Source organism: Leptidea sinapis, chromosome 17, assembly GCF_905404315.1.
Source record: "Leptidea sinapis chromosome 17, ilLepSina1.1, whole genome shotgun sequence".
Taxonomy (NCBI): domain Eukaryota; kingdom Metazoa; phylum Arthropoda; class Insecta; order Lepidoptera; family Pieridae; genus Leptidea; species Leptidea sinapis.
In genome coordinates this window covers 4,958,839-4,970,070 of record NC_066281.1, presented here as the reverse complement: position 1 = coordinate 4,970,070, position 11,232 = coordinate 4,958,839, and positions in this window count along the sequence as shown.

The following is an 11,232-nucleotide window of genomic DNA, read 5'->3' as shown; positions in this document are numbered from 1 at the left end:
TAAATTTTATCTACGCCCATACTTTAAATCCTTTATTAAAGATTCTGAAACAGTTAGCTTATTACCCACATTAAAACACCCAATGTCGTAATAACCATTACATCATCCAAACGAGTGTTGTAATGTTGTACTGAATTTCATAACAACACTCCTTGGTTTTTTTTTTCGATCCCTTCATGCACAAAGAGATTCAACAAACAGCCACATTCTTATTGCTCGATGCGTGGTATTTGTATGAATTTCAAAAGGAGAACATTTTCGTTTACGCGCGTTCCACACTACCAGAACATGGCGCGCCGTAAAAAAAAGTTAGGTTAATCGAAACCCCGCCATTTTTCTTGAAAAAATGAGCTATTCAAGTTTTGACAGCACACCGCCGGATATTTTAAACGCTGCAAAATAACTCAATAATCAAGTGAATTTTAATAATTGCACTATACAAAATGTAAATTACTACTAAAATTAATAATTCTTTCATTAATACTTAGTTTATTTGTATATAAGCAGTAAGGGATGATATTAGGTTACTACTAGGGCTGGCTGTTTTAATGTTAGCAGTAAGCTAACTGTTTCAAAATCTTTTAGAGGATTCATATTTTGGGTATAGATTGTATGCAACTGTTGATAATTAGGTATTAAAACACTCATGTGATACTATTATCACACAACAGTTGCATAAATAACTATTATTGTACGATATTACATTGTAACCATTATTTTTATGAAATAGCACGCTGAGTTTCTTGCACCCGTTGTTCTCAAGTCTGAAGCATACTTTTTCGAATGAGTGGTAGTTTTTGACGTTCAATAAGTGATATTATATCCTATTTTGAATAAAAATATTTGAATTTGTAAAGTTGTTATAATGCTATCAAGATAGAAGTTCCATTCTTCCACAAATACATTCATACGAGAACACACATTGCGTCTACTATAAATAGCACATATAATATATCATATAACAGTGTATCTATTCATCCACATACAACAACATACAGGTTGTCAATGTCGATTTTCGACTAATTTAATTCCCGTAAGCCTAACTCCATTATATTCACATTAGATACGTTTTTATTTTATTTTTGTAATATTCATAAGAAATACCAGCGATTTCAGTTAATAAAAACATTATCGGTACAAAAAATTGCACCAGTTTATAGTAATTTAATTTACTCTCCATCAAAAGATAAAGTTCAGTAAAAAAAATATTGATACTTACTTGGGCTGTGGCATGCAAAATGGTTGTCCAGGAAAAGTTGGGCAAAATCCTGGTGGTCCCTGAAATTCCCCATTGGGTCCAATCCATTCCGGTGGTATATCAGTCGGTATCATCCCTGGCATCATATTTGGCACGATCATATTAGGCCCGGCCATCATATTATGGGGTCCACCCATGATATTTTGTGGGCCACTCATCATATTTGGACCTGGCATCATATTAGGGCCCCCTATCATATTCGGCCCACTGGTTAGAATATTACCACCAACAGGCATTATATTTGGTCCATTCTGCATAATATTTGGTCCATTGGGCATCATATTCGGCCCATTCGGCATCATGTTCGGCCCAGTTGTCATTATATTAGGGCCATTTGGCATCATATTCGGCCCAGTTGGCATTATATTAGAACCATTCGGCATTATATTCGGCCCATTCGGCATTATATTGGGCCCATTTGGCATCATATTTGGCTGTCCTGGCATCATACCTTGCGGGAACATTTGCTGAAAGTAAATAAACATTCTATTTTATCTTTAGTTCGAATTATTCTATAATATGTTTTAATAATATTATCATTATAAATATATCAAAGCTTATAATTCGAGAATACTTTAACCACCAAGTCTAAATTGATTTGAAGGACTCATATTACTGTGGCTTTCAAAACCGATCAGAAAAAAAAAGAAAAAGTAGGTTTATACGAGGGCTGCACTAAAGTATCGGGAATGGAATATTTCCACTGTTCCTGTCATATTAAAATCTTTTTAATTGAAAACTCCTTGGTTTTAAAAATCGAATACCATTTATTTATTTAAAAAAAGATTCTCGGTCTTGTCACAAGGTTTTTTCAAACTTGTATAGTCGTTGAGAAAATGGAATTGACTCGAGAAAATTCTAGAGCGATGATTTATTATGACTTTCAGTGGTTTAACACAAAAACAGTGTGTTGACCGGATGATTTCTGCATTTGGTGATGAAGCCCCATCCAAAACCACAATTTATCGCTGGTTTACTGAATTTCAACGTGGACGTGTCAAGCTCAGTGATGATCCCCGTCAAGGTCAGAATGGTATGCTAGCATTTGTTTGCCACAGGTAGTTTGTGAACTCTGTAAAGAGAACTGCAACCGCCGCATCATCCTCCATCACGACAATGCGAGTTCTCACACCGCGCACAGAACAAAAGAGTTTTGAGAGCAAGAAAACATAGAATTATTAGACCATCCGCCGTACAGCCCCGACCTAAGCCCTAATGATTTCTATACTTTCCCTAAAATAAAGAATAAATTGCGTGGCCGGAGATTTTCATCACCTAAAAAAGCTGTGGACGCCTACAAAACGGCCATTTTGGAGACCCCAACTTCCGAATGGAATGGTTGCTTCAGTGATTGGTTCCATCGTATGGAAAAATGTGTCAAATTTCGCGGAGAATACTTCGAAAAGCAATAAATACATTTTTAAATAGTAATTTGTGTCACTTCCTTGATTCCCGAAATTTTCAGTGCCGCCTTCGTATGTACACCACACATAAAATATCTATAACGAAATTGCATATTTCGCTCTCAATTTGTAATTTGTATAAATACGCATGTATACCTGAGGGAAAGCATCCTGTGGCCAGAGAGGGTGAACAAACTGTGGATGGGTGTCCCTCTGTCTTCTGTTCTCGTCAGCAACAGCGGCAGCCTCGGCGAATGCACGACGTCTCTCCTCCTTACTCATGGGAGGCACAGCGGCCAGTACCCTCTCGGACAATCTACGAATCCATTACATACATCAATTATATAAATCCAATAAAACTAGAACTTCTCTCAATACTCAAAATATTTATTGAATTCTATAATTATATTATCATATACAATACAATTTTCTAAATCTTATGTTACAATTTGTTGAATAAAATTTAGGACAATGACGGAGAACATAAAAATTTAAAATTATCCCTAATTACTTTTAAAAAATAAAACTAGTACTATGGCTACAATTAAAAAAAAACAAAATAAGAAATAAAAGTACAAACTGTAAATTGAACCTATTAATTGAAATAAAAGAACAACTACTTATTTGACTATGCAGACTGAGTAACAGCTAAGTACTTAACTATCTTTAAAGCTGACCATATATCTTAAGTAGTACTGACATTTAAGACCCTGTAGGGTACAATAAATTAATAAGAACTAATTTTTTTTTATGGAATAGGAGGACAAACGAGCGTACGGGTCACCTGTTGTTAAGTGATCACCGCCGCCCACATTCTCTTGCAACACCAGAGGAATCACAAGAGCGTTGCCGGCCTTTAAGGAAGGTGTACGCGCTTTTTTGAAGGTACCCATGCCGTATCGTCCCGGAAACACCGCACAAGGAAGCTCATTCCACAGTGTTGTAGTACGAGGGAGAAAGCTCCTTGAAAACCGCACTGTCTCGGACCGCCACACATCCAGATGGTGGGGATGATATCCTAATTTGTGGCGTGTCGTGCGAAGGTGGAATATCTATTTCTTAGATAACATTGATAGTTTAACTTATAAATACAGAAAATTCTTATTCACTTTCATATTGTTTACTTACTTTATTAATTATCACAAATATTCACCTACAGAATAGTAACATTTTAGAAGCAATATCTATTTAAACTGGTTTATGAATTTGCTATTATTTGTTATACTAGTCATATAGGTTAAAATTGAATTATTTTATCAAATAAACAGAATTATATATTTTTTTATGGAATTCGAGGACAAACGAGCGTACCGATCACCTAGTGTTAAGTGATCACCGCCGCCCACAATCTCTTGCAACACCAGAGGAATCACAGGAGAGTTACCGGCCTTTAAGGAAGGAGTATGCGCTTTTTTATAGGTACCCATGTCGTTTCGTCGTGGAAACACCGCATAAGGAAGCTCATTTCATAGCTTTGTAGTACGTGGAAGAAAGCTCCTTGAAAACCGCAATGTGGAGGACCGCCAATTATAATTAGTCTTGTTTATATACATAATTTGCTTTATGCTTGGATCTTTTGCAAGTACACACTACCATGGCTAATACTACTACAGCAGTTATGGTAGCACAAAGTTGTTCAATGGATTTACTTTGACGATTGAACAAGTATTATTTTATATCAATTATTTATAAGCTTCAGTATACGGTTATAGAGGATATAATTTCGAACAATGACCTGCTTCTTTAAAAAATACAATAAAATGCAAATCTTCAGCTAAACTTTAACAAGTTGTACGAGACAACGATTAGTAATAAGTGCTACAAACCTAATACTCCGCCTTCCCTCCGGACTGCCTCTCCTTTTTCTTCTATCCCTATCGTCTCTATCTCTGTCCCGCTCCCTATACCTGTCCCTATCTTTATCCTTTTCCCGTTCTCTATCTCTGTCCCGATCGCGGTCGCGTTCTTCTCGCCGGTCTCGCTCCCTCTCACGGTCACGGTCTCTGTCACGGTCACGGTCTCTTTCACGGTCACGATCTCGCTCGGCGTCACGTTCACGGTCACGTGCCCCGCTGGAGTCAGCTGCGCGACGTTCAACGTTCGCCTGGCGCTCGTGTTCTTTCATTTGCTGTATGCGCTCCTTTTTCGGGATTCTGAATACTTCCTACAATAAAAAGATAATGACATTTTACCTATTAAATTTTTCACACTTACTCTATTAAATTTATGTGTCTAGATAGAGGGCAACCGATGAAAAAAGGTCAGGTTTATAACTTTAGTGTGCCTGACAAGCTATGTCTTACACTCGCAATTTGTAGGTCACTTTGTGTTAGTGTGCATGTATTGCTCACAATTGAGGTTGACAGTTAACCACAATTTTTTTCGACGTTTTCACAGCTGTCACAGTCTATCTAGAAGTATAATTGATCTAAGGAGGTGAGTTTATAAATCCCCCACAATCTATAAAATTGGTATGTATGTAAATTAAAATGCATGTTATTTAAATGAGAAATATCACGCAAATTAGTACAGGTGCGTCTGTCTATTGCTATTTAACATCATTTCAGATCCGCGCGGAAAACATCACCCTGAATTTTAAATCTTAATATTTCTTAATTAGCGAAAATTCTATTAACTCAATACTACTGTCAGCCATATTATTACAGTAATTAGTTAATATGTGTTATCAAGCGCTACCAACTTCAGAGTCATAAGGTATCCCAATTAATAATTACATTTATATAAATGCTATTATTTATTACTCTGTTAGTAATGTTATTTAGTTAAATTTGATAAGTGTATGTTTAACATATTTTCCTAGCAGTAATATAGTGTGCTGTCATGCCCTATATAAGATCGTCTGTCGCTGGTCTGGCGCACCCCAGTATCAGCTCGATCCATTCGACCGTGTGCAACGCAGAGCAGCTCGAATTGTCGGGGACCCAGTGCTATGTGAACAGCTAAGTGATCTTAGCGTTGTGTACAGACGTCGCTTCATTGTGTGTCTTCTACCGAATGTACAACGGGGAGTGTTCCGAAGAGCTATTTCACCTGATTCCTGCCGCCGAATTCCACCTACGCAGACACGCCACATATTAGTATATTATCCCCACCTCCACATTGCGGTTTTCAAGGAGAATGAACTTCCTTGTGCGGTGTTTCCGGGACGATACGACATGCTTCAAAAAAATACAACTTCCTTAAATGTCGGCACCGCTCCTGTGGTGTTTCAAGTGAATGTGGGCGGCAGTGATCCCTTATCACCAGGTGACCCGTACGCTCTTTTGTCCCATTTTTCCATAAAAAAAAGGTAGAGTGCTAAGTTCGAATACATTACTTATTATGAATTCTAAGTGGAAACTCTGTCCAAATACAGTGATTTTAAGAATTCTGTGTGGTTAAATTACCACCCATTTCTACACTACATCTTAATATCCAATCATTAATTCATTAAAATATTAAGTAAACATGTAGAGAAGTGAATTTCATATTAGTTGATGGAATAATATAGGGATAATAGATACTTGCCTTTAAGCTGGACCACCTCTCTAACAACTGTCGGGAGAAATCCTTCACCCTCTCGAGTATGGCTGCATTTTCTTTACTCTTGTCCACAGGAGTTACATCCTGGCTACCCTTACTTGTTAAATCTCCTGCTAGACAAAGTAAAATCATATTATAACTTAGTCTAGTGCCAAAGATCTGTAATAATTCTGTACATTTATTAATTACAATTACTTCTGTCAAGTAAAAACTTAAAAATAAAATTGTTTCTATAAGTAATTACGGGATACAGAAGACAAAGCGGGATCTGTGAGTGATCACCGCTAACCATGTACTCTTACAACGTCAGCGGAATCACAGGGCCATTGACAGCCTCCTACTTAGCTGTAGCTTACCTCTCTCTTTTTTTTTTATATATTTATTAATAAAAACAAATTTTACATTGCGGTTTCAAAGCAATAAAAACCACTGAGGTTTGTACAATTGCTAAATTAAGTCTACACCGACAGTGTTTAATTAATAAAAGAAAAAATAGTTCACAATCGTTAGAAACTTAGATATACATTATAATTTTACAAAATTAATAGTTAAGCACAATAAGTTGATCGGTGGTCAGTCAAGTCTTAAAAAGTATTTTTTTAAATTCTGTTTTAAATTTGTCTAACTTAAAATACGGCACAATCACTTGGCCTGTAAAAATATTCAGTGCAGGTATACTGCAATCTTCCATATATGATTTTGTTTCTGTCTTCTCCTGCGTAAAGAACCCACGGTACAGACTCTCACACAGCCAGTCTCACACTTCTTTTCCTCAATTTATCTATCAAATCTCTAAGGCTATACAATGTTATCAAAATCATTTTAATAATGCGACTATTTCAGTAATAAAAAGTAAAAAAAAAAAAACAAATATATGTATAATATTATAGTGATTATCTTAATTTAAAATTACTGTGTAACAGTTATTGCTATCAAAAGGAGCTGACACAGCGTCATACTGCGTTCGTATAATACAAACACAACACTGATTTTCAGCAGCCCCCTGGTGACCCATTGAGTAACTACTATTTGTAAATAATATTTTTTGTTTTATTAAATATTCCATTAATATTTTTTTTTAAAGATGATAATTTGAAATTTGGTACTACTGTTCAGAATATCCTATTAATATTATAAATGTGAAAGTTTGTATGTCTGGATGTATGTTTGTACTTCTTTAACGCAAAAACTACTGAATGGATTTTGATGAAACTTTACAATAATATAGCTTACACACCAGAATAACACATAGGCTATTATTTATAAAACTATCGCGTGAATTATACTTTATATGGCAAAACAACGTATAAACAACGTCAGCTAGTAGGGTCATAAATATTAAAATAATAGCAATTTTAGAAATGTTAGCAACGGAAACAAACAAAAAGGTCGATCCCATTTCATCCAGTAAAACCTAAAATGACTCACCAATTGCATCCTCATTTAAGACCGGTTCAGCCTGGGTGTCTGAGGAGCTGAGCCACCGTTCCACTATGGTGAAGAACCGACTCTCCTGCACCATTGTCTTGTTGGGTATTGGAAGCCTGTCGACTGTTTGTAACATCTCTAGCCTGAAAGATAAACAAGTGTTAAATTTTGTTATCCTTTAAGGCAAACCCAAAATTAAGATGGTAATGATGAATACATCAGTTTTCACTTGAACATAATTCAACAAAATTTGGATAATTAACGATGTTTACTGTTTTAAGAAAAAATAAAACATCCTTACGTGGTCGCATAAAACGGCTCGAAGTAGGTGTCAGTGCCTACGCTAGCGCGGCTACTAGACTTCTTACAGGATGTTCCGAAATGATATTATGGATTTTTTTTAGATGAATTATATAAGTAAGTAAATAAGTATATCTTTATTTGGAACAAACACTACAAATACACGTGAACATTTACAAAATATAATAACAAATAATATGAAAAAACTTATCTAAAAAATTACTATAATATGCCTAATCTAATTAATACTAACATACATTAAAAACTAAAGTAAGGCTTATTCTATATCAACATAATAAGGTGGTGTTTGCAGTGCTTTGTCCCAAAAAGGTTTGCCACTCAGCATATTAGTTGGGTATCACCCAACACTGATTTTCAGTAGCTACCTTCAATAAGGCGGCCGTCGCGATTACAGCCACAAGTGCTTCCATTATTTTACTTTAAATATTTTTTTTTATTACGGTACAGTAGTTTTACCCATGTGTTTATTTAACCAATTATTGGCCATTTTAAATGGGTACTTGGATATCCACGTCTAAGACCAATGAACAAGGTAAGTGCACATAGCTCATAATCAATCAAAAGAGAAAATCATAAAAAACAAAGCAGAAATATTTACTGGAGGTAAATTTTCTTGCTTGCCAACAAATGGCCAGTCTGGAAGCTTTCAGAAAGGCCCACATATAACAAGTGGTCTAGTCAATGTCACTGAGTTTGCCAGTCTCAGTTCAAAGAAAACAATAAATGAATTATTATACAAATGATTTAAGTTTTCTTTAGTGTTAATTCCGCCAATATTTGTTTTTAAAAACAGTCTCGTGCCAGATTTTGGCGAGACAACACGCTCTGAGGATGCCTCGTGTAGAGGCGAAACACGTGTCGAATTGTTTTAAAAACAAATATTGGCGGAATTAACACTAAAGAAAACTTAAATCATTTGTATAATTATGGATTTCCGCAAAGTAACGCCTAATTCAATAATTTTTTTTTAAATAAATGAATTGTTTTAAATTAGTTTTCCACATTAAACAATCGATTTCTGTCCCATGAATGAATTATTTTATTTTTGTTTTCCATATTCAGCTTTCGATTGCTGTACTACTTCTTCGTTCTTTCGTCATGAGCACTTATATAATATTGACACACTTTTACACAAGTTTTAGCCTGTGCTATGGGATGCCATACCCTATACTTTCTTAAATATACAATATAAGTAAACAAACATCTATATTCATCATATAAAAGTGTGGACTTCCGGGATTCGAACCATGTACCTCCAGCTTAGTAGGTAGAGTCACTAACCACTGGGCTATATGAGTTGTCGAATTATATAGAAACCTTTTTATACTGCGTGGCGCTACCATGGCGACATTAAATAAACACACGGGTAGAACTACATAACCGTAATCATAAAAAAATAAAAAACATAATTCAAATAATAATAACTTATATTTTTTTTTGTGCCGGCGGGACTCTATTTTTTATATTTATATTTGTAATATTGTTTTTTATAAATATGTTATATATATAAATGTAGAAAATAAGATTAAATTGTAATAAAGAGAATAATAATAATAATATTGACACACTTACACAAATTATCTTGCCCCAAGTTAAGCATATTTAGCCTGTGTTATGGGTTACAAGACAATGATATATTTAATGCAATATACTTACTTAAACATACATAAAGTCATATAAACATACATACAAACATACATAAATACATTTAAACATCCATGACTCGGAAACAAACATCCATATTCATCATATAAATGTTTGCACCTACCGGGATTCGAACCCGGGACCTCCAGCTTAGTAGGTAGGATCGCTAACCACTCGGCTATACAGGTTTAAATAAATAAATCCATTTTCCATCAACACCTGTAAGAAATCTAGTAGCCGCGCGCTAGCTTAGGTACTGTCACCTACTTCTTGATGTTATATGCGACCACGTAAGGATGATTAAAATTTTAATAATTTTTTCCTAAATAATATATAATGTGTTAAACAATTTGTTATGTTTTTAAAGTGATAACCCTCACTTCTATTAATACACAAATAAAATTTGAAAAACAAAATTTTATGAACGATGCGGAACTCGGACCCACGACGAACAAAGCATACAAGATTTTATGACGATACGGCACTCGAACGGTTAGCTCAGTTGGTTAGAGCACTGGCACGGAACGCCAGAGGTCGTGGGTTCGAGTCCCGCATCGTTCATAAAATTTTGTTTTTAAAATTTTGATTGTATATAATGTGTTTGTTTGAAAATTTCGAGATTTCAATCATTTTATTTTAGAATTGCTTTTTTACGATTAAGGTTAGATGTGTTTATCTTTAACTCCCATAACTCTAAGGGATTAACTAGACCGTTTATTAGAATAGATTGGTGTATTTTATTTAATTATGTTTTTTTGCGCTTCATATCTTTCATTCTGAAATAATTATCAAACATCAATGTCACACAACTTTACGAGAAAATGCTTCAAAATAATGAATGATGCACTTACCTACTTAACAATGAAAAATATCCCATGTCAAAGTTAGCTTTGTATATTGTAAGTGTAAGTTTGGCAACGTCGCTAAGACTAGCACCAACTGTTTACAATCAAGACACGATGTACATTTAAAAACATTTTTACACCCACATTCTAGAACAGATGTTTCTTGGACTTTTCTTTTTCATTTTAGCTATAGATTATAACCCTAAAGTTATGGGAATTCAATATAAACACGTTGTATATTGTAGTGTACTGACATCTAGTCTTAACAGAGTATGTGTTAACTATCATTGTCACTGTCACGACATCGACAGTGACATTAACCGTGTGACGTGTGACCCCCCCACAAACCTCATGTATTAGTTTTTAAGCATAATAAAGTTTTATCCCTCACTACGTAGATAGGGTTGTAGAAATAAGTTTTCTGATACCTACATATATAAGGCTTAATTGTAAATTGCTTTAATAAGTAGATTTAAGTAATTTTGTATATATATTTTAATATCAAATATAGAAATTTGGAATTTGAAAATTTGATTTTTTATTCGGAAGGCCAGTTCTAATCAGCTATTGGTTGCGTGTGGACGTGTCGGGGGGAAAAATGCTACATAGTAAAGATTAGTTGTTTCACTCGTGAGCAAACGATGAACTTTACGTATTTGAAGTCAAAACAATAAACACACTAACTTGAAGTGCAGCGGCGCGTCATTGCACCACGGAGCGATGAGCCTCAGACCGCGGTAGTCCAGGAACAGTCTCCTGCAGGGCAGGTCCGCGTCTCTCAACAGCCGCA